At 47.2% G+C, this 24,214-nt stretch overlaps 1 protein-coding gene across 6 annotated transcripts in view; it reads left to right on the top strand.

Annotated features, from left to right (window-relative positions):
• LOC142057723 (alpha-ketoglutarate-dependent dioxygenase alkB homolog 3-like) overlaps positions 1 to 24,214 on the top strand; it is a 122,687-nt gene that overhangs the window by 53,577 nt on the left and 44,896 nt on the right. The window contains exon 1 of one of the 6 annotated variants that reach the window (XM_075094306.1): positions 1,997 to 2,138. The exons of the other annotated variants lie outside the window; for them this stretch is intronic. The gene's annotated coding sequence lies outside the window, so the exon portion shown is untranslated. Of the gene's footprint in view, positions 1 to 1,996; positions 2,139 to 24,214 lie in introns of those variants that run through there. 6 annotated transcript variants of the gene reach the window in all.

Raw genomic sequence — 24,214 nt, 5'->3', positions numbered from 1 at the left:
CTCTTTGCTCGGCTCCCCCAGGAGACCTGTGCCTGTGGTTTCTTTGCACTTTAGCAGAGACCCACACCTCAGAGGAGCAGGATGGGTGGTTGCTCTCCCTGGGTGAGCAGAACTATCTAGGCAGGAGGCAGGCTGAAGAGGAAGGCTGTCACAGGGGTCCCTGGCACATCACAGGCAGAGGCAGGGCTCCCTATGGAAACCACTGGGGCTGGGAGGTCTTGCTGGCTTTTAGCCTGCAGCCATTCCTGCAAGATCTGTTTGGGCATCTCTGACAGGGACTTCAGGCTTTTTTTGTTTGTTTGTATGTTTGTTTTTGATACTGATCAGGTTTAAAGAAAACCCCAAATGCTGTTAAAGCAAGGAAGTGTCAGGTTTCCCTTGGCATTTGGTTGTCCCTCCACTGGCTCTTGGGAGCCCTCTGGATCCTGCCCATCCTTATGACTTCTGGGGCCTGAAGCCTGCACCATGCTGCCATATCCTCTGTGAATATCTTAAGACCGTGCTGGACCCTGAGGGGCATAAGGAAAACCCACCAGGTCTTCTGGGCTTTGCTGGGATCGCTGCAGAACAGGAGCTATGTGCCAGGCTCCTCCTGGGCTGCTCTAGTTCATTCCCTGCAAGTCAGCAGGGCTGTGTGGAAAAGGAGGGCAGGACTCAGAAACTTTGGGGACTCTTTTCTTGCACCTCCTGTGGTCATGTCCCTGTGAAACACCAGTTTTGTGACGTTAAAGGAATATATGCTGTCCGGCCCACAGAAAGCTACCTCCTTTGGTCGTGTTCCTCAAAATATAAATAGGGTTGACATAATGTTTAGTTCAGCCTTCCCCAAGTACATTTTGTTTTGTGAAGCTCTGGTTTGTTACTGTTCCCAGCTGAATAAGGAACTTTCTTCCCTGAGGAAGCAGCACTGAGCCCACAGAGCAGAGCCCCTCTTCTCACACCACGTTCTACTCTTTCTTGCCATCATCCCAAAGTGAACAAACTTCATGGAAAGCTGTAACTCTACTTAATGTTTGCTCTGCCTGCTTGCTGCTCCCCAGCCTGCTCCGCACTCACAACTCTGATTTACAGCCCTGTAACTGCTTGTCTCTGTAACCCCAGCAGATTCACATTTTCCATTTTGCTAGCGCTCTCTCAGCCTGATGCATGCTCAAGTGGGACAGCACGTCAGATGCGGCCTCCTTAGCAGCTTGTAAAGTAGATCACGATCCTCAAAACAAGTGTTACTTTTATCTTCTCCCTCTGCTTGTTGGTGGCACTGATCTGAAAGCAGCTCTCACAGCTGTTTCCTGGCTACCACACGCTTCAGCCAACAGCTTCCAGCATACCTAATGAGGTGGAAGCATCACATAGGCTGCCTAGGTGAGGGATGCCTGCACCCTGGAGTGGGATGAGGCTTCTCTCCCCATCCCCAGCCTCCTTTCATGGTTCCCGAGACACAGCTCCAGCCAGAATCAGGCCTTCCACATGCTTCACTTTGTGTGTGCCTGTGAAAACCTCTGTGTCATGCTGGATTCATTATGGAGATCTCTCCTCCTGTCTCTGAGTGCCACAGCACATAGAAGAATTAATTAACCATATTAATAAGTAAATATTTCCTGTCAAAATATCGTGGGGGGTTTTTTGGCCAGGAAGTTGCTTGTTTATTTTTCCCACTGTGTTGATTTTTCTTTCCCCAGCTTAAATATTTGCTTCTGACTGAAACTGGAAAATCTAATTTTGCCCCTTGTGCAGTGATGCCTCATGGGAGGCACAACTCAGCAGCCTGATGCTGCCCTTCTCTCTGCTAGGCTAGGTGTGGGTACCTTCCTCCTCACCCTGAGGCTGTGCCAGCCCCACGAGGCAGCACTGCCAGGAAGGGCGCTGGCGGGGCAGGGAGGGTGGTGGGCCATTTTGGGGGCACTCGGGCAGAAGGGCAGCAGGAGATGCCCAAGCGACAGCTAAGGTTAAATTTTCAAAATGCTCTGCTTTTGTTTCTTTCACCAGAGAGAGAGAGACGTTTTGAGGAGGGGATTGCTTTTGCCTCTTTTTCTGTCTAAGCTGCCATTGATATCAGGCCCAGAAAACAGCCGGCTGCGAAGGCAGAGGGCTGGAAGAAAACGTGTGCTGCCGCACATCAGCAGAGACGGTGGACTGAGGTAACCTTTTCAATTTCTCCTGTTCAAGCACCTCTGTCAGAGTCTTCAGCCTTTAAAAAAACACTGTTAAGCCTTTTTATTTAATGACACTATAATAGGAAAGCGTTAGGGATCCCTTGTTGTTGGCAAAAGGCAGGAGGACCTGACTGCTTGAGGGAGGATGTGTGTGAGCATGGGAGCAGTCCGTGGTTCAGGCACAGGCACTAGCCTGACCTGAGGGTGCACGTTACTTGTTCACGAGCTGTGGGGCCACTGCTCTGGTTAAAGCCTTTCAGTGCAGACATATAAGCCTAGTGTGCCTCAGCCCTGCCCGCCTTTGGGGATGCTTTAACCTGATTAAAAATCAGGAAGAGCTTTGACCTTTCTGAGTTGCGCCTCTAGGATGGTTAATACAGTCCCAACCCCAGCTGCTTTCACTGCGTTACAGCTCCTTGGAGATCCTCCAGTCACCTGCAAACACACCCAAACACCCACACAACTTGTAAAACATGGGGTACAACCTACCCGTGGTTACACAAAGTGCTCTCGTTTTATCCATGATTTACAGATGCATGCGCTAAACACAAGCCCAGCAGCACATCACATGCACCTCCTGCTCAAGTGCACCGAACACAAACCCGCAGCTTTGTTTACCTGGCACTATGCCTGTATGCCAAATGCAAAATGTGTCTTCATGGCATAGGGGTTGTCTTTCAAAGAATATGACTGTCTTATGCGTGCAGTAAAATACAAGCTGGACAAGTAGCACTGTGAGAGAAGTTGCAGGGGCTGAGAGCTGCCTCCAGCCCAGCTTTGCTGCTGGGTGGCTGTGCCGCTGGAGCTGATTCAGCTGGCCCCCACAGCAGCGAGAGCTGCCATCTGAACACAAAGACTCCTTGTAGTCTGGGGCTGCTGTGGCCAGACTGAACTGCAGAGAAAACTGTTGCGTCAATATTTACCCGAACCACATGCACAGCTCCACATGCTGTCCAGAAATGCGTGCACTTAGTGTATGCCCTGAACACAGATTTCCATGTGTTCCTGGATGTAAATCTGTAAGAGCACGTGCACCCTATGCAGCACCCATAAAGCCGTGTGCAAGCCCCAACATGCCTTGCACACCTGTGTGTCTGCACTACACATTGCATTGAAAGCACCTCTACGCAGAGGAAACCCCAGTCTCTGGCACTGGCTGAAATGCAGGAGTGGGCAAGGCTCTTCGGAATGGCCAGTGTGTAGAAGGCAGACCTCAAACTGAAATGCCACACGGATTTTAGAGGTGGGACTTTATGACACTTCTGTGGCTAACAAATGTGTTGAAACTAGCCTCTGGTTTCTCAGCATCTGAATACTGTATTCTACTAGTAAGAGACAATTAGCATAGGATATTAGGTGGCAGTGGTGAAGTGACAACCAGAGGGAAAATGTGGTTGCTGTTAATGGCAGTGGCACTAAGAGGCACTTCTGACAAGTTAAAACCAGCCCTTGGCTTGCCGAGAAGGGACCTATGAATAACACACAACGCAAGTGCTTGTTGTCCTTAAAACTGAAAGCCATAAAAAGAGTACAAATAGCCCTCAAATTATGAATGCTTGTTCCTGGATCACGCTCACTCTGTTTCAGCTGCAGTGTCACAAGGATTTAACCTAAGGCTTTGGTTTTATATCTCTCCAGGCTGGGGAAGAAGGGTGTTTCTGGGATCTCCTCTTGCCCCATGATTTTGTACTGACCATGTAAAAAACTGAGGGGTTCAAGCATATTTTGCTGAGGCTGGGCTTCTGCTGGCTCAGCTGCTATCATGGTTACCCGCAATGAGGCTGAGGCAGGAGGTTAGGGCTCCTCTTGGCTCACAGATCCACCATCACAGCATGCCCGTGAGCCAACGTCTCACCCCAGGCTTCTCATACTTCACGTACACACTGGAGCAGGGGAATAACAAGCAAGTCCAGGACAAGGCTGAGTGTGCAGGAGGCTGTTACTAGCCTGGACATTAATATTGGAGGTGTGAGTAGCCTGGACATTAATACTGGAGGTGTGAGTAAATGCATTTAAGGCTTTTCAGCTGGAAAAGTAAAGAACAGGAACCTCAAATGTGTTGTTCTTTGCATAATCACCTGCTCCTCTCCTGTGAAACAAAATCAGAACAGCATTACCTTATGGTATTTTGGGGTACTGACTGTTGATGCTCAAATATTTAAGGTTGGGAGGACCAGGTGAGATAAGTGCTGTATGTTCCCCAATCACCTGAGCATTTTGAGAAGGATTCTTGCTGGAGGCAACAGGAAGGTATCAGAGCTGTCTTTTCCTTTCTGTCTCCCATCAGGAAGGCTAAGTGAGGCAGAAAAAATAGTGTAAGATTAGAAGAAAACAAGGGTGAATGTTACAAAGACTTGGACACTGTGGGAATCTTTGTTGATACTTGATACCCAGCAGTGCTGAACCTGTGACAAGGTGTGGAAGCTGGTACCGCTCTGGATCCTAGGGAAGCCAGAGGTGACACTGTGAAAAAAGATGATGCCTGATAGCATCAGGCCATGGAAGAATTAGGAAGGGCAGGTTGGGCCCTGGTAGCCTTGCTGTGCAGATGGGAAGCATGGTAATACACATGAAAAAGTGTCCTCTGTTATCTCTTTAGTCCTTGATTGTACCATCAAGCCTGCTTCATGCCCCCTTTTGCACTCCCCATGCATTCTGCGGGGCCGTAGCTGAGCTGAGGTCAGGCTTCCTTTGCAGTTAGCCATTCCGGGACAAGGAGACGGCACATAAAATCCAAAAGAAAAATGGTGTCTGTTAATCCTTTCTGTGAGTCCCAGCGATCCGGCTTTGTCATTTAATGGCCAGCAGCTCTCCTTCTGTGCAATGTTCCCTAGAGACCAAATGCATAAACCCTCAACTCCTTACGTATCAGGCTCCAGCAGATGGGGATCCAAAAAGGCTTTTAGAAGAGGGGTATCTGCTTGCTTGCCGATATCAATTGGTGCAAAGAACAAAATGCTCTTCGTGCAGTGGGAACCCACATATCTTTGTATCTTTAGCAATAAAACCAAATACTGGCTTCTCAAGTGCAAAAGTACAGCCAGGGCACTGCACGGTAGACCTAAGGCTGCTGCTTCTCACTGGGGCCTTGCTTCTGACTTCTGCTTCTAACAAGGGGATCAGCAGAGAGGATTTTGTGATGAGATGAGGGATATGGTTAATGTTTTTTTCTGGATTCTGCCAGAGTTTCTGCATGAGTGGGAAGCACAGCTCCCACTCTGTGCCTGCATGCTTCCTTTCCCAAGAGCCTCGTGCCTGACTGTAGCAATGTGCGCACTTGATGCACCTTGGTGTCCTGTCTGCAGGGCATGAACCTGGGGGAGCAGGCTGGGGCTGGATGTAATTGTCCTTCCATGAGTCTGATCCAAGGCTTTTCTCCTGGGAAGGAAGCCAGTTGCAGGAAACAGTTCCCAGGAGGTGCTGATATTTAGTAAGGAGGCGATGCGGTTAGAAGCACATTGCACTCTCCATGGGGGACTGGCTCACAGAAGAGCTTTGTTCTGGATTGGTGTGATCAGGCATCCCAGGCCAGACAGGCTGGATCTATCTGTGGACCAGTACAATCTTTGGGTAAGAAAGTCATCCGTCTGGATCAGTGGACCTTGCCTGTATAACCAACCAAGGGGAATTGTACTACTTATTAGGGACATATTCTGTATTATCCTGGCAAGCTCCTCTACACATGAGCATGTGGTATGTGAGGGTGGAGCAGTTGCGTGCACAGCTGTGCAGAGTGGAAGAAGCTTTCAACGTGCCCCTGGGGCCTCCACAGGCCTCTTGGGGCTACTGTGGTCAAAGGAGAGTGGCTCTTGCTTCCCCCAGACCAACTGGCAGGGCTGTGCCAGGGCCACACTGCAGGTGTGGGACACTCCAGCTTGCTCAGCTCTGGGCAGGTTTATTATTTAGGGCATAGCCTCAGAAAACAGGATCCCAGAAGCAGCTGGGTCCAGAAGCTGTTATTTAGTAATTTAATTAATTATTTATTATAGAATGATATTAATTCTATTTATTTTTTTCTTTTAAAATACAATTCCCTTTTTATTTTATGCACTTTCCATTCAGATATCTGCTTAGTTCAGTCAGTGGAGTTAGTCACGTCAATACCAGATATTGAATCTGTTGTACTGCCAGAGCTCAGAGGGCAAACCTAAGGCTGAACATCCACCCCAAAGTCAGCACTTCCTAGTCCTGGAGGCCTAAACCCAAAAAAGGACTCACCATGTCTTTAGGAATCTGTACTTAACATTTAAGTGTCACAGTCACTCCAGCTTAAACCTATAGATGCTCAGCTATTCTTGACAATCAAGTTTCTAGTTGTCTGCCCAGCAGCACTGGCTGAAGTCTCAGAGGGGACTGGCCTGAACCCATAACTGTCCTCAGACCAGGTCTCCTAGAATAGACCTCAGATAAATGTCAACAAACAGTGGCATTTGTGTGCTATTCTATCTGCCAGTCCAGGGGATAAAGCATTAACCTTTGGAGGAACAGAAGTGAAGACTTGTCTTCAGTCCTTACTCTGCCTGATTTGGCTCTGGGAATAAACCTGATTCCCCCACATCCTGGAGGGCAATGTAGCAAGAGGTGACTCTGAAACCCCTGGCTGCAGCTCTGTGGCTGGTTTTGTCACTCTAGTCAGGTTCTCAAGCTTCTTGGACCTGAGGAGAGAGAGACTTGCTGCTCTTGGCCTGGAGGCTGTCATTTAAGCCCTTCTCCTTGGTCACTCCTGCTGGTGTGACTGGTCACTCCTGACTTCTAGCTTGCTCTGCTGCTCCCTTCCCATCTGGTAAAGTGAGCCCTGGGCACCTAATTCTAAGCTATGCCTGTCTGTGGGTGGGAAGACACATAGGTGCTTGGCATTGCCGTGTTCTTCCTACTCCACTTGTGAGTGTAGCTCTGCCTGCTGCTAACTGCAACCACATCTTAGCACAGCAGCAGCATGTGGGGAGCTAGTGGTGAGGCAGAACAGTTTGCAGCTATTTAAGCCTTTCATGGCTGCTCAAAGCATCACAGAGAATCGACTGGATATTAGGAAATATTACTTCACTGAAAGGGTTGTCAGGGCTTGGAACAGGCTGCCCAGGGAAGTGGTTGAGTCACTATCCCTGGAGGTAGTTAAAAGGCATTTGGATGTGGTGCTTAAGGACATGGTTTAGTGGTGACTTGGCAGTGATAGGTTTACAGTTGGACTCGATGATCTTAGAGGTCTTTTCCAACCTATACAATTCTGTGTATCTGTGTGAGGAGGGAGATGATTTCAGAAACAGCTCCAGATCCCAGAGCTCACAAGCATCTTAGGAGGTGCTTATGAGAGAGACCTGGTCTGGTGTCAACTGATGGAGGTCTATGGTACACACTTTATGGGCAATGTGGTACTGAGGAAAGAGAAAGGGCTTTGAATAGCTCTTTTAGATTTGTAATCCTGTTGGTCTTTAAAAGCAATTATTCCAGTGCATTTAACACCATGGGCACATGGAGGGCTCAGGAGGCTTAAGGCAAGACAGAAGATTACTCTTTATAGATGGGCTCAGCAGAGTGGTATCCTGATGTAACAGGATCAGATACCTGGCTCACTTCTGCACAGAGGACTTGGAGGCAATCTGCCCCACTCACCCATGACTCCAGGCAGTGAAAAACACGAATTATGTGCAGAAGAAGTTTTGAGACAAAACAAAGAATACATTTTGGTTCTTTTTCCTTGTTTGCAGATACAGCTTGTATCCTGTTGGGTACAACTAGGTCAATAGTCTCAAACACTTTTCTGTAGCCAGGAGGACTAGAAATGTGTTTTCTTTCCTGAGCAGAAACTGGGAGTCTTGTACAAAGCGAAACGCTGGGATTTAAAGATAGTAATAAATGTGTCTTGAGCAACCATGATAAAATCCCAAGCAACGTGGGATTGGATGAAGTGCCAGCCTGTAGTGTGAGTGTTTGGGGCAGTGTGGTGAAAGGAAAGGGTTTGCTCTTGTGCAGCCCAGCTGTTAGCAACAAGCCAGAAATCTTGTGCTTGGAGTTTGCACCCTTGTTGCAAGGCCTATAGCTTCCACATATTTGCTGCACAGCACCGTGCCTTCTTTCCCACTCTGCAACTGCTCCCAAAGGACCCCCGAGGATGCCCCAAGTCCTGGCAGAAGTCACCCCTGCAGCTGCAGCCCTGAGCTGGTGTTGTTCCTCCTTGTTGTTGATTTGTCCCGCCGTGCACCTTAACGCAGCCCCATCTGGTGCCCTGGAGAAGAAGGTACCTGCAGGGCTGTTGAGGTGGGAGCCGTGTGTGCCATGATTTTGTGCTCTGTGCCAGGGGCTGTTGCCTCTGCCCATGGGGCGGCCGCGCTTCCCGCCCCTCTGCCCTTGGGAGCTGCTGTTTCAGGGCTACCTGGCAGCTGCACCCAGTAATTTTGCTCTTTCAGCTTTCCCTTCTCTGCATGCATTGCAGGGATGTCTTTGCCCCTTACTGACTTACTGCCAGCAAGCACATGTATAGACCTTGCTATATATAAAAGAGCAGGGTCAGAGCTCTATTTTTAGCCCATCTTAAAATATTTCCCTTGCTGTGCATTTCTTGCCACTGATTTCTACTCCTGTCTCCTTGCGGCACAAAGCCCTGTGAGGTGAATGAGGTCTGTCAGCCCTGGTATCAGACTGATGGGGGGGACTGGAGAGAAAACAGTGCTGAGGGACACCCCCAGCACAAGGCCCCACCACAACCACAAGCTGAGTTGGGCACTTCTCAAATGTCCCTTTGGCATCTCAGGTGAGGAATTCTCCAGGACAATTTTTAGCATTTAGAATCAACAGCCATGTAAAATGAAAGCCCAGCAGCTCAGCTGTATCGGAGTCAGCTGTGGGCGCAGGCAGGGAGTGTTGGGATGAGTTGGGCACTGTGTGACACTTGTCCCACCACTGTAAGCCTCTCCTGTGGTACCAGGTAAATATAGTTTTGTCCTCTCTAGGGCTGAGCTTTTCTTTCTCTTATAGCCAGTAGGATTGAGGAGTACAGGGGAGGAGCAGCTCATTTATCTTGTGCCAGTATGTGATGTGTTTGGTTCTGCGTGATGGCTCCTGTCATGCCTCAGACATTTTCTGAGAGCCATCATGGCAGTAACGAATGAAGCGCTGCTTCTGGGCTGCAGACCAGGGAGACTTCAGCATTGGCTTTCCATCTTCCCAAAGCCAGGCTGCCTTTGGAGGTGTTTGCAGTACAGCTCGTGTGTCACTGCTTCTGTTTAACCAGGTTGCATGGGAACAGGAGGTGGCTGACCTAAACATGGAGAGGGAATATTTTTGTAATGGAAAACAGATAAGTGTAAAAGGGAAGGCTTGGTTGTGGGTGGCATGGGAAGGGTATGGAGGGGACATGTGAGAGTGCAGAGGGAGAAAACCCTGGGGGCTGTGACTACTCCTCTTGCAGCGACAGCTCTTTCCCCTGGCTGCACACACTGCCTGCTGCCATGACTTTCTCCTGGATCCCTGGGGTGCCGGTGTGAGGGGTGCACACCCAGCCTGCTCTGGGAAGGCACAGCGGTGCCATGCAGTTGTCTGTCCTGCTTATGTTGCTTGCTCTGGCCCTCAGTGAGCTGGGGAAAAAGGAGTGAAGGGAAGTGACAAACGACCCCCTGAGGGATGGTTTACTTTGAAGGGCTCCGAGTTGTGAAGGGCTCCCATGCTCCATCGCTTTGCCATGCCACTGCAAGTTACAGTGAAGCTGCTGAGACGGGGCAGCTGCATGTACGTGCTGCAGCCCAGGATGGGCTGATCATCTTACCCACTTTCATCACGGGCTGAGCTTAATTTCATTTGCCTTGCAATAGTCCTGGCTTGTCCTGTGCACGTGGCCAGTTACTCATGGTAACTCATATCACTGTAACTCAGCTCTGAATCCCAGCTCTTACTTTTTGACTGTAAATCTGCTATTTGAGAAATTTTTTTCTTACTATCTTGGCTCTTGGAAGCCTCTGGTCTCGCAAAAATCTCTGCTTTTGCTTTTATAACACTTTCCACACTTCTTGTCTATGGAAAGAAAAAGCTTGAAAACAGGATTCCAGTATTCTCGGTGGGCTGGAAAAAGAGAGGTGAAATGCATCAACTGTTAAAAAATAATCATGACTTCTCACAGCTTCATAACAGGAGTTGATCTGGGAACACAGAGGCCTCACTGAAAGAGAAACACCACTGCTTTTTTCTCATGGTGGTGGCTGATAGTCTGTGGGCTAGAGGGGTAACTAATCTGTGTCAACTGAAGCTTGGGATATTTGTTGTAGGTTTGGGGTTTTTTTTAATGTGTGATAATCCTGTCCTTGAGAAGCTTTTCCTAGAAGATCTGTCATGAAAATCAGGTGCCACAGTATAATTTTAATTTGTCTGCCCATTACTACTGTTCTTATTTACATGACTTCAGCTACTTTTAGGGCCAATTGCAACACAATGTCTATTATTGGTGATGTGAAACCTCAGTGTCACTTTTTCCCAGCTAAGCAGTAAGGAGAAGCAGCAGCAAGTGTCCTCCCCCAGGAGCAAAAAGTGCACTTAGAAATCACATGGCCCGGGTAGTTCCAATGGCTGTGACAGCATCCCTTAAGTTTGTGGACTGCTCTGAGAGTTGCCCAGGTCTACAGTCACACACAAATTTTAGGCGTCAACAAAAATGTCAATGAGGATGCGGTACCACAGAGAAGTGTTAAAAATGCTGCAGCTTGTTCACAACCAGAAAAATTGCGGATGTTACTGTGATGCAAGAGAGTGACAGCAATAATAGCACCAAGTGAGAAATCCCTAAGCCAATGCTGAAGCAGGCTCTGGGGGTTTGAAACATCTGAGGCAGGAAATACCTTCTGTCAGATGAAAAACTTTTGATTACAGCTCCTTTGGAAGACATGTTGCAGTGTATCATCAATATTTTTGACACTGGGTGTCAAGCAGGTTTCGAAACAACCCTTTATATTTACCCATTTTATGAACATGTTTCTTTGCAAGTTTATTCCCATTAACTGAGAGGCAATGGAAAACTAATGACATTTGTATTTCTTATTCTCTATGCAGGGGTTTATGTGGCTTTCTAAGCAGGGAAACTAGATATTACATCACACTTGCTATTGAGTAGGGTACTCTAACATCTGGAAGGGCACATGAGAATTTCCCACCTGTGCCCTACATCTTCCCACCACGGATCATAGATCACCTTCTGCCCATAGTGCTTTTATTTCAAACCAACTTCAGAGTTGGTTTGAAATAAAACCAGAGGACCGAAACCCGCAACAACTTTAAGTGCCACAGGAACAGGATGTGAGAGATTAAGAGCGTCCCTGGTGTCCTCGGTCCCTGCTGCAGCAGGGAATTTCTTACTACAAAACTCTGAGATGAATCTAAGAAACAGTCTGTGGAAGAACTCACTGTGAAGTCCAAATATTGCTCTGTGCAACAACGCTGTGACCTCTGACAAGGTACACTAACCTAACCCCCAGTTAACAAGGAGTTTGTTGAGACTGTAATGAGCACCTGCCTATGGGTGGGGAGACTCATGGTGGTGACAAGGTCAGGGTACAGATGAAGGCAGGATACCCGTCTTCCTCTTTTTAGGCCTATCTGGGATCTGGTGGGGTTGTCCCATCTGAGAAGCATTAATTTGGAGAGCTAATCTGTGACAGCTAACCCTGGCCAGTGTAAGCTCTGGCATTTGGGGTGGACATTGGGGCCAGACACTCACTCTGCTCCCAGTGCAATGCATGGCAAAACTCCCACCGCTCTTGACAGCTGCTGTCTTACAACAGCAGGATGAGCTTTTGGAAATCCTGCCCTACCACTGCTACCCAGCTTGTCTTCTAAGACCACAGGCTCTGTTTTTTCCCCATTCTGCACCTGGCTCCTAGCAGCCTCAGCTCACCTCTCCCTTCCCATTCCACCATTTAATTGCATATGGCTATTCCGTAACTAAAAATGGTAGTGGGTAATTGCCACTTTCCCTCTTTTGACCCTTAAAACTTTGGCATCTCCCTCACTTCCAGCTAGCTGTGAAGATGTGGATTTCTGAAAGACCGAGAGTAGGATCATCAGCCAGCCAGCACCTAGCTCCTGATGTATCGCCTTTTTGTGGTCAGATCAGAGAATCCATGCTCTCTGACGGACACGATGGCCTAAGCCCAGATTCCCTGGGTCTGTACCATGGGGAGGGGAATGAGTGAATAATCAGAGGCACCTTGAGTTTGAATTTTGGCCAGGGCCTGTTTGCTGCTCCCATCAACAGTGCCCCAAGTGCTAATTATTATTTCCTTATTCTGCTTTGGTCAGGGCAAATGACAAAGTGGGATGAAACCCAAAAATAAGCAGCCCTCAGCATAGCCCTCCCCATGTCTTCCTGCTAATGGCATCTCTGAACAAGACTGCTTGTTCCCCTTCAGACAAGCTTTCAGAGGCTATTTTAATCCATTTTTAGTTGCAAATAGCATTTATCAGAATAAGAGTGGGCTGGTCGCCAGCTCCTTCAGATCTTTGACAGCCCAGAGGGGAAAGTCTGAAAAATAACCGAGTGTGCTTCTACTGCATGTTCCCCTGCCCAGGGGATTTTTGGTACATAATAAGGAAACATTCATCTGATGAAGCAAAGCCCAGTGCTTTGCTAAAACCAGCGATTCCCCTGTCATCAACACTTGTTCCCAGGAATCAGAGCTCTTGTTCCTGTCATCAGTGTGGATATTTTCAGATTCAATTTAGCAATCATCAGGGGGCAAGAAGCAAGGGTGGCAAAAAGGTTAGAGATCCACTCATTTCTGAGTCACTGCTTAGAATGTGACCCTGGCTAATAGTGTCCAAAAATCCTTGCTGACAGCAATCTCGTGGTTACTTGGTGGTCTCCGGTGAGTTCATGATCTTTGCTGAATTCATAGACTGTTCAAAGTTATATTTTAGAAAATGTCACAATGAACGCTAACTGGCATTCCCAGGGAAGTAAACACGGAGCAGGCCATGAAGATTAAATTCCCCCTTTCCCTGAAGGCATTTTCATTACAGGCAGTCTCTGGGCAGCTTGCCTTACTGCTCTCAGTGATCTGTCTTGGGCTTTGGGGCTGTCATCTTTCACCAGTCCTAAATAAATTTTAAAATATCTTAGGAATAATATGTGTGGTGGCCTACTGCCTGATTTCCCTGGGCAAGGGGTGACAGGCAAGGAATAAAGAGCCGACAGAAGGTTGGAGGGTAGTGTGAGAGATCTTGGGGCCTGATAGAGGTTGACATAAGAGAAATTTAGGAAAATATTGCTACATTTGTGATGTCTTGCTGTCCTCCAGCATTTGTCGGAGTGGCTTTGAAGACCACTTGATCCAAGCTTGATCTATTGATATCTCTTGTATTCAAAACCACGCATCTGAAATGCAGATCAGAAGGGATTCACAGACAAGAACTATGCTGAAGGCCTGTTGAGCATGTGATACCTGAGGCAGTTTTGGATCCATGATCCTGGCCAAACACTGGCATAATAATGATAAATTCTTTGCTATGCTGAGGGAAGGTGTTGCACTTCACCAAGAATACAATGGTACCTGTTCATTTTTCTCTCTTTCCTGCCACCTGAGACACAATTATATATTTTCTGATGTGCAAAATTCATGTGTTTTGCCAGTCACGATAAACATTTCAGAGCGATGTGGGAAATGCCATAGTGCTCTTAAATTCTGGTTTCTTTATTATTTAAAAGGGTAAAGCCCGGTAGTAACAGAACTGATTGGATATGTTGATGTGTAGATGGAAACAAACCTTCAGGGAATATTAGCCAATCTTATTCTCCCTATTTAATTTCACTGGCTCTGTGAGAGGAAAGGAGACTCAGCTGGAGGCAAGCAAATAGCACATGTTTCTAATTATTACAAGTTTGAAGGCTGACTAGACCATCCTCATGGCCTTTGCTGACCTCCATCAGTGCACTGTCAGGGTCTTGTGACCTGTGCATTTGTTGCCTGAAAAATGCCAGTAAACGTGACTTCCCAGTTGTGTGACACCATCTCAGCACCGGCAGGGCAGTTACATTTTTCCAATGAAATACAGCTCCTTTAACATGTTTTTTTGCGTAAGGGTCCCAGCAAAAACCAAATGGCAGCCCTTACCTACCAGCTCCTGTCAATGCTGGACATCTCTGTGTCCACAGTTTCAGTGCTGGACCTCTCTGTTTCCACAATGCTGGAAACTCTCTGCTGTCACAATGCTGGAAACTCTGTTTCCACAGGTGTGTTTGGCTGTCAGGTGGGGAAGTCTTTAAACTTTACTGTGGGAAGAGTATAGGATGACTCACTCTGCTGCAGGGAGCTGGGATGCTTCTGCTCACTGGCTCCAGACTGATTCATTTATCATGAAGGTGGAAGAGTTTTGGTCTGCTGAATAAAACCATGCTTGTTTTCCCTGCCTGCGCTTCTCCCATTATTTCTATGTGGATCTTTAATGGAAAAATCTGATCTGCCTCCTGTAAACGCACCTGGCTCTGTGACGATGCTGCAGTCCCGGGTGGGAAACCCTAGCAGCATCTTCACTTGCGCGCTGCCAGGCACTGCACCATGGCAGCATGCCGAGGGCATGGCAGGGCCCAGGCTGCCAAGAGCAGGTGAGGTAACAGGGCCAGTACCTGCAGTCCCACAGAGGGGGCAGCTGCTCCTGGCTCACTGCCCAGCTGTCTTGGCTGCTTCCCGCCTTGGTGCCTTGACTGTTGTGCCAGCTGGAGCTTAGGGGAAGCTGCTGCTGATCTACTAGTTCAATAAATATCCCTGGTGCAACTGGAGATGAAAGTGTCTCCATCTCAGCTAGGGCTGGTGCCAAGAGTGCCAGAGAGCAGTAAAAATGGTTGCAGGAAAGGCTGGAAGGGCCTTTTAATGGTCCTAGCAACAGGTTTGAGTCCCAGAGATGCCCTTCCACTGATGCACTCCTGCATTCACAGCCCTGAAGTGCCAACTGCCTTCTCACAGCCATTTCTCCTCACTGCAGAGATGGATTTACTCTGATGCAAGTTTGCCATGGAGATCAGTTTTGATGTGTGTGTTATGTAGTAAAGCTCGGGCACTCGCATGACTACTAAAAGTGCCGCAGTGCTTTCAACTGGAGAATAAACCCATCTTTTTCATCTTGGCTCAGCTGTATTCTCTCACCTTGTGCTGCTCCTCACCTTGTGATGGGGGCATTTAAGACATTGAATTTATGTAGTGTATTTAACATTTGGAGTTGAAGGAGGTTTGCATCTCTGCACATATAAAAGTGGTAGCTGATTAATTAAAACTGTGTACTCATGGGGAATGTCTGTACAGGCCGAATGAAAAGAGAATGAGCTTTGCCAGAGTTCACCCTTGACTACATCATCTTCTGCAGAAGGTCACTGCCTCTGTTGTCTGTTGAGGAAATGCTGAGAGCAGACTGTGAGAAGGAAGGAGGAAGCAAGCAGGAGCTTAAGGAATAAAGGGAGAGAAAACCAGAAATGAGGCTTGAAGACAGGAGACTCATGGAGAATGTCAGCTCCTTACACTCACAGGGTTGCAGAAACAAAGGGTAGGTCTTACCTAAGCAATCAGAGGAGTGATGTCTGTGTATCTGGGGGTTGGATTTGTTCGTTTGGGGTTTTTTTTTGGCAAAAGCACTTAAGGTTTGGTTTTGTCTTTGAACATTTGCATAAAACTAGGGGCAGAACTCCTCTTAAAAGTCTTGCATTGCAGTCTGGCAAGCAAAGGTTCCTCATCATGATTTCCCTTGGTAGAAGTCAATTCCCAAGGCAGAGGCAGTACACAGTGTGTGGACATACTGGGGATGGTAGTACAGAAATGAGTAAGCAAAGGACTGCCTCTTGCCCTGAGCCCAGAGCACTTGAATGTGCTGTCCTGATGGCAAGGGGCAAACTTTGCTCTTTTACCACCAGGCCAGAGCTGCCTTTAGCATCTGCTTTCCTACTCCATCACACACTTGGACAGAACACTTTTTTGGATGGGTTTCAAGAGAGGTTTTAAGGCTGTAGGGTGTTTCCTTTATAGTTGCAAATCGCTGGTAAAACCTTTCTGAATTATGCAGGCTTCTTACAGTGAAACAGGTTCAAGAACCTCTATTTTTAGTCCAGCTCTAAACAAGTGCAAGAATTACTTCCCACTCCTCGCACATTCCTCCGTGGCCCTCTCCCTCACCAGGGTGGTTAGCTTTCTGTGCCAGTTAGCTGTTCAGTGGCAAGAACAGTCAGAGAAACAGGACTGTTTAGTCTCAAAGAAACCATAACTTGCTTTTCCAGAATCATAAAAAGCTAATAAATCCTCTTGATTTGTCACAACAAGCTGATGTTCCATTAACTGGCAATTCTAGGCTGTTCTTGGAACAGGATGGCTGAAAAGTATGCAGGCTTTTAAAAAATTGTTGACCAGGAGAGAGCACGAGGTAAATGTAACCACTTAATACAGCAGCATTGAGGGGTGTGTGTGCGTGTGTACTGTTTACGTAGTGATGTATTTATGCATGAGACATTACAGATATTTAGAATGCACATTCCTTGATGTGAAGAACTGTACTTGTGAAATCATTTGCAGTCATAACGAGGTCTCTAGTTGACCTGCAGATATGGTAGAGTTCCTTACTGCAATATCTGTTTATATAAAGCATGTATGTTCTCTCCTTCTGTTTTATATACAAATTCATGTGGTGTCCATCCCAGGAAGCTTACAATCTAAGCTTAGCACTAAAGGATGCTGACTGTGACACAGGTAGGAATGGCTGGAAAGCACACAAGAGCCCACCCTCATGAGAGATGGTGGTTGCCATGAACCCACTGTGCTAACCCTTACCTGCATTGCCTCTCCCCATTTGACCCTAGCTCCACCAGATATTGAGTAACCCTGCAGCACCCCTACAGCCAGCTGCTACAGAAAAAGTCCCATGAGACAGTAATAGCAGGCAAGACTTCAGAAAGGATGAGGTTACCTCTGGCGCACACATATATGTGCTCCAGCCCAACCTCAACCCACCTGTTGTCTCCTCCTCAAGGGCTGAAGGAAATGAAGGCCTGCTGCAACTAATTGGCTGGTGCAGCTTCCTTACATACATGCCCTTGGAAGGAGGATTTTGCAGGCTCTGCAAAAGCCATGAAAGCAGCTCCAGCCTCTAGGCCCCCTTCGTAGCATAGGTATGCTCCTTGGCCATTCAGGAAATGCATAGCCATCTTGCAAAGCCAATTCACTACTTGCTTGCCTTCCCTCTCCTGGCTTCCCAGCTGAAGCTGCCCAGGCTGCTGCTGCTCCACAGGGCAGACCCGCATGGCTGAGGACAGTGGCTTGATAGGTGGTAAGTCCCAGGGAGGGGGTGCTTGGCTTTGGCTGTCTGGACCATATCCAGGGCTCCTGTATGTCATTGTCACTTGATGTAACTTGAACCCTTGCGGTCCAAACAGTTTTGAAGCCTAATTGAAGAGGCTCTCACAGCAAGTAGAGCAGGGCCTGTGCAGAGCTGGTCTCAGGAGGCACTCCCTTCCTTTGCTGAGGTAGGGAGGTTTCAGCACATGGAGGAATGTGCATGTGTTGGTTGCACATGGAAGAAGGTGACATGATTCCTGAGAGCCTATGGCCCTCAGCTGTTTTCCCTTAGAAGTTGTGAAAAACTATGTGGAGTTGAGTAGGTAAAACCTGTAACTGGCAGATCAGCTTTGCTTTCTGTCCCTGAAAGACCATTGAGAGCTCAGCACAGGCCCTGTCCTCCCTTCTACAGGGGGTGTGAGAAAGACTTGCCTCCTGTGGCCATTTCAAGCCAGCTCTCTTCTTGCGCTTCCCTCTGCCCTTGCTGGACTTGTGAGCAGCTCTGAGGGTACGAAAGGAAGGGACAACCTTTTCTTTCAGCTCCCACAGCCCATGTCCCATGCCTCCCCAGTGAGATGCACCTAGGGGCTGGGAAAGAAGCAGAAAGAGGCATCATCAGGGTGCAGCTCCCCTGCTCCAGGCCAGCTTGACACAGCACAACCTCCAGAGTTGGAAGTCCCAGCAGTAAGTCTGGTTCTTGCAGAGCGGCATTGAGGCATCTGTTGCTGCTTTTCTGCTCAAAATCTATTCATCTGCAGGCTGAAATGAGAACCAGCTGGTGGTTGTTTGGGATTTGTTTTAGAAAAAAACATCTCCTGTAAAGCATTATTCTGTTTTGAGTTCCTGTTTCCTTTCCCATCTGTCTGAGGTGCTGGGTTTGTAAATCTTCCACTGGCCATGTGTCCTCACTCACAGCATGGTTCCTCCACTCTGGGTCCCAATGTGGCTTTGGTGGGAAGGCGTGAGGGTGCACGTACATTTCTCCCCTGACTGTGCGCAGGATGGGCTTCTGCAAACTCTTTGTCAGTTGGGTATGTTTTCATCTGCTTATGGTTTCCCTCCTTCTGAGTTTTCTAGATTTAAGCAAACCCAGAAATCTCAAAGCAAAACACCACTGAAACACCATCTGGTTTCACATCAAAACAGCACGCTTCCCAGCCATTTCTCTGCCAGCCCACTTGACTCTCCCTTGCAGCCTGCAACTGTGAGTTATCACTGGCACCAGCACAAAGTGGCTGGTTTGGTGGTATTCTGCACCCACAAAGCCTCTGCAAAAAAGCAAAAACACAAGGCACAAGGCCAGCTCTCAAAATCTGGGCAGAGCATATGCAAAGACATTTAGCAATCTCTAGATTGTAATTTTTACACCTTCCTTTATTTTCTGTGTTTGATTTTATGAGAGTACAGAACTCTGCCTTATTTGTTTAAAAGGAGAGGCCAGATGCTGCTCTCAGTTGCACCAAAATTAATCTGTATTTACTTCATTTTGGATATACTCTCAAGTTGTGCAGAAAAGGAATACTGCTCTGTGTTCTCTTTATTTTTTGCTTTCTACAAGTGTTCTTTCTCTTACTTTAAGTTGTTGGCAGCTACATGAAGGATTTTCTCACTGGATTTTTCATCATTGTTAAATTGTGGCTTAGAAAAGTAAGATTTCACTTTCTTTTGTAACTTCTAATAGTAATTACAATATCTTCTGTAACACAGCACAATTTGCTCTGATATCTTTCATTGCTTTCTGAGGTCCTTGCCATTCTTCCCGGGCACTTTTCATATTTTTAAGACCAGAGAGAACTTTATGATTATCTGTTCTGACAATGAATCTCACCCAATAATTTCTGCTTCAACATTTCTTGAGATACAATGTATCTCTGAAAAAAGGCTGTTTAGTTGTCAGTTCAAGACCTCAAAATGTGGAAGCTCTACCCCATCCCTAGGTAAATTGTTCTAACGGTTAACGGCTTTTGTTAAACAGAGTTCCCTATAGTTCATCTGAATTTGCTTGACTTCGCTTCCCAACCATGGCATAAAATTATATTCCCGGGTTTTCTTCTCTCTGCCTGATTAGAAAGCCCTAACATTAATAATTTCTTCTTGTGCTGGTAATTATAGACAGTGCTCAAGTAATCTTTTGACCGTCTGTTGGATAAACTTGGGTTGACCTTCTTAAGTTTCTTCTAGAAGTGTGTTTTCCAGATGCTGAATCTTTCCTGAACTCTTAATTTCTGTGTTGTTTTTAAACTGTGAACACTGACATACAGCCACACATTTCTCTTTCGATGTAGTGTAGTAGTTTCTGCCACTGTTTCAACAGCACTCTATACTGAGGTAATGCCACCTCTCTGCTATTATGTGGTACTCTCCTGCTTGTATGTCCAAGAATCACATTTGTCCTAGCAACAGTACCGGATTAAGGGATCCTGTTCAACTACATACCATGGCCCTGGAGCAGAGTCAGATTTGTAATTGTCCTTTACGGAGATGCAACTTTGCAAGAGACTGTCTTCTAATGTACACACATAACCATCATCATCCTTTGCTACTGTATGAATGATCCCAATCTGGATGTGTTAATGACCATATTGCACAAATGAATGTGTTGTGCTAGACAGTCTTCTAGGTGGGCCTGTATGGCTGAACATGCTCCTTGTCTTTCCAGGCCCACCATTTTTGTATCATTCTTAATGCTACCTGCTTCCTAAGAGCAATGCTAATTTTGCAGATTGCTGCTTTTATATGAGAATGCCAAGTGAGGCTGTAAAATGCCTCCTGATGTTTACATACTGACACAGTTACCTACCTTAAATAAACTAGTGATCTTACCATCAACATCTGCTTAAAGAACTCCATATTTATGGCTAAAATAAGAAAGCACTTCATTATCAGGTCATCCTGCTCATGCCAAATACAAACTAAGCATGCTTGCCAAAGACAACTTTCTCCACAGGCTGACAACTTTATGGAGGGTGTCTGCTGTGAGGTGTGTTTCTTTCTTGAGGGACATGGCTGGCACTGGGGTGCCCACAGAGATTTGCTGGGGGCCTTCCTCTGGTGCTTTGGCCAAATGGAGGCAACCAGAGCCTGTGGCTGGGCTCCTGCCATCCCTGGAACAGGGCTACCAGGCTGGGAGTCTCCAGGAGAGGTCACTCCTGTCTGCCAGAACCTGCTGGCGCTGGACAGGGAGCCGCCTCCTCCCAGAGCAGATCCTTACCCTTGACTCTGCGACCTGCGGCAGGATGGTAGGAAGGAAAATAATCTCTTGACGGTGGAGGAAGGTGCTGCTCATTTTCTCCCCAGTCTGCCTTTCCCATCTTGGATGTATCCAGCAATATTAGGAATGTCAGGCATGTGACTGGCCTGCGATTTCAATAAAACCTATTTCATCATTTTTATTTTAATAATGGAATATTTCCAAATCTTCCTGCTTTTGATTTCTTCACCCTGATCACAGTTCCTTTCCTAAGTACTGTAAATAGCTATTTCAAGCTCCTGTTTTATTCCAATGCTTAATGGTAACTTGTGATCTAACACCTTTGTAGAATCTAATTTAGGTTGGAAGAGATCTCTGAAAATCACCTGGTCCTTCCATCCGCTCAAAGCAGAACCAACTGTCAAAGCCACCTTGGGTTGCCTGGGGCCATACCTGGTCAATATGTGCCTCTCCAGGTGCCTGTTGCACTGCTTGACCACCCTCATCAGGATTTGGGTTTTGGCTTAATAACTAAGGGAAATTCCCTTGCTCTGTCCCGTGTCAACTGCATGCAGTCATGTTCTTGTACACTTTATTGAGATTTTTCTATCCTATTCCAGGCCAAGCTTTCCCTACCTTTTCCCAAATCAGTCTTGCTTCCTGAAGTGCCTAAATTAACAGGGGCCAAGTGTGTACAGGCTGGACTTGAGGGAGTCTGGGAGCACTGCAGCTTTGCAAGTATGTTTCATGTTGAGAAATGTGCTCTGGTGCTAGAGAAGAGGAGTGTGACTGAGGCAAGAGGTAGCTGGGACGTCTGGCATCTCCCAGAGGGGCCTCTGGGGTGGCGTGGGGGACCGTATACCCAGGGCTGTGTTTGTGCAGCCCTGCACCCACCTCTGTGATACAGGCGCTGCTCCACCACTGCCGCCTGAGCCAGGCAAGCATTCTCCAGCTGCCTTCTTCGTTTGTGGGTTCAGTTGTTTTGCATCTGCAAGGTTGAGTGGGTGGCTTGTAGTTTCTGTACGCTCTGTTCTTTTGGTGTGTTTAGTTTAGTCTGTGTGTTTAAATACAAGTTGTGCTTCGCAAAAGGGACATTACTGTCATTGAATGCCATAATATATCTAAATACCTGGTTTGGCTTTTACACCAGAAAAATCTGATGAGATACAAGCTGACATCTTTTCTTCATCTGGTTAGAGGAAGTCATGATGTTTTTTCAGGGAAATCTTTATTTGAAGATCTGAAGATATATAAACAAAGAGACACTTCCTCTGCTCTCCTTCCCCAGACTGTCAAAATTTTCCCAGGCCACCCTGGTTTCTGGTTTTCACTTGTTATTCCTTCTTTCGGATGACAACAGAGAAATGAGTTATCAGGCACTGGTGTCTGAGGCAGGGAGTTGCTCTGGGGAGAGAAGTGCTCATCTTTAAAGAAAACTTTGCTGTGGTTTTGGCAAGGCTAGATCAGTGACCCTGCTGCAGAGCAATGGTGACTTTCATCCAAGGGTATTAATATTGCTAAAAGACACAAAATGCCTGAAATAGCTGCTCTCTGGGGCTGTCCTTTGTGGCTGGGAAGGCATGCATGTGTTTTATGCAAGGGATATAGGCTACACTCAAACCTGTAAACATAAGCATGTGCTAACTTATTTATAAAGTCAGTATCCTGCCAACAGTACAAATATCATATAGCTTTCCAGACACCTAAGTGTAGGTTCGTACCTTTATTCTGCTCTCATTTACACTTCTATTTCAGCACTGTAAAGTGTCGCATCAGTGAAAGGGCAGGCTGAAGCCCAAGGTTGCTCATCAATTTGTTTCATTCGGACTCACTCAGCAATTCATAGGCTGGGTGCAGAGAAATGACTGGGAGAGCTGAGATCTGTCTGATCTTTGACTTTAGCAAATCACAGCAGCTAATGAGAGGGGAGCAGGAGAGTACACCTTGGACTTGCATGGTTATACTGTGTTAGCTTGAACTTAAAACAGGAAAGGGTTAGGGGCAGTGGGTGGTCGTGGTTTTACTGGTGTGTAATATGTCCATATTGGCTGGAGCTGGGGGCTGAAGACAGCAGTCAGTGGGGAAAGGGGCTTTGCTGGGTTCATGAGAGAGGAGCAGAGAGAGCCTTAGCCATGAGATGGAGAGTGTAACTGGTCTCTACATTTCAAAAGTCTACGTGGTGAATTGGAATAGATACAGGCTGTGAAAAGGGAACAGGATGGTGGGGAGCAGCAGAATATGAGGGCAGCAAAACTGCGGTAGGAAAGCAGGAAGGAAAAAGCTGGAGCAGTATGGACCCCCTGCAGAAGGGAGAGGTCAGGCTCATTAAAGATTCCCCTTGTTGCATGTTGAAATTTGTGACAACATCCAATTTCTTCTAAGTAATAGTTGTGCATTCAGATGCAAGTAGACATGCAAGGAAGCTCGCGTTTGAGTTTATCCCTGTCTACTTTCCTTGCCTCTTCTACTTGTCCTTCCTTCATCTGTCAGCCTCATGCTACAGCTGAACAAAGCTGGAGGTTTCCAGACTGCTGCACCTGAGTCCCATATAGAGTAGAAAGCAGAGGCAGAGCCATGCTACTGGCAACCACTCTGGCTAATGGAATCATAGAATCATTAAGGCTGGAAAAGACCTCTAGGATCATCAAATCCAACCATCAACCCAACACCCCCATGCCTCCTAAACCATGTCCTGAAGTGCCACATCTACACGTTTTTTGAACACCTCCAGGGATGGTGACACCACCACCTCTCTGGGCAGCCTGTCCCAATGCCTGACCACTCTTCCAGTAACAGCATTTTTCCTAAGAGAATCATTAAGGTTGGAAAAGAATCATTAAGGTTGGGAAAAGGGCCTGCTGCCTCCTCTCCTTGCTTCCATGAAAGGTCTTATTGCTGTGAGGCATGTGAGAACACAGACACACTGGTGCATACCAGGCATCCTCTGATCCAGGCAGCAGTGGATCAGTTATGTGCATGAGAGAAGGTGGGATAGTTGTGGAGACTGATATCAGGAGTGGGGGGAAGGAGTGGTGCACTGAGTGATTCTTGGTGGCTTGAGGTAGCCATGGAAGTGGTCAGCAAGGTGCTACCTGTGCAGCCTTGCCAACATCCATAACAGATGCCAGTGCTGCCTGGGGGTCACAGGCGCGGCCATTCCTCTGCTGACCTCTGGCACCCCTTATGGGACTACGCATGGGAGGGAATAAAAGCCGGCAGTATATGTATTCTCCTGTGGTGGATGTGAAGCCATGGATAAATGTTCTGTTGCCTTATATGAAGGTTACCTGGCTGGCTGACAGCATTTTGTTCCTGTAAAAGCATGTGTTGGGTTGAGACTCCAGAGGCAGAGTAATGCTCTGTTATGCACCTCCCCATGGAGCTGCCTTGCCTGTTCCAGAGGTTCTGGGTATGCCACGCTCTGTTGAGCCCAGGCATGGGGAGTCCAGTGTGTCATGTCTAATGTCCCTCCAGAGTCTGTACAGAGAACCCGGTGTTGGGCCCTGAGTGTAGTGGCAGCTAGCTAGTAGGGGGTCCTTTAAAGGTCACCCCTGCTCCCTTGGGCCCACCATCAAACAGCACTG

The sequence above is a fragment of the Phalacrocorax aristotelis genome, chromosome 5 (genome assembly GCF_949628215.1).
Source record: "Phalacrocorax aristotelis chromosome 5, bGulAri2.1, whole genome shotgun sequence".
NCBI classification, from domain to species: Eukaryota; Metazoa; Chordata; class Aves; order Suliformes; family Phalacrocoracidae; genus Phalacrocorax; species Phalacrocorax aristotelis.
Note: the sequence above shows the minus strand (reverse complement) of the source record. Positions and strands in the feature narration are given on the sequence as shown.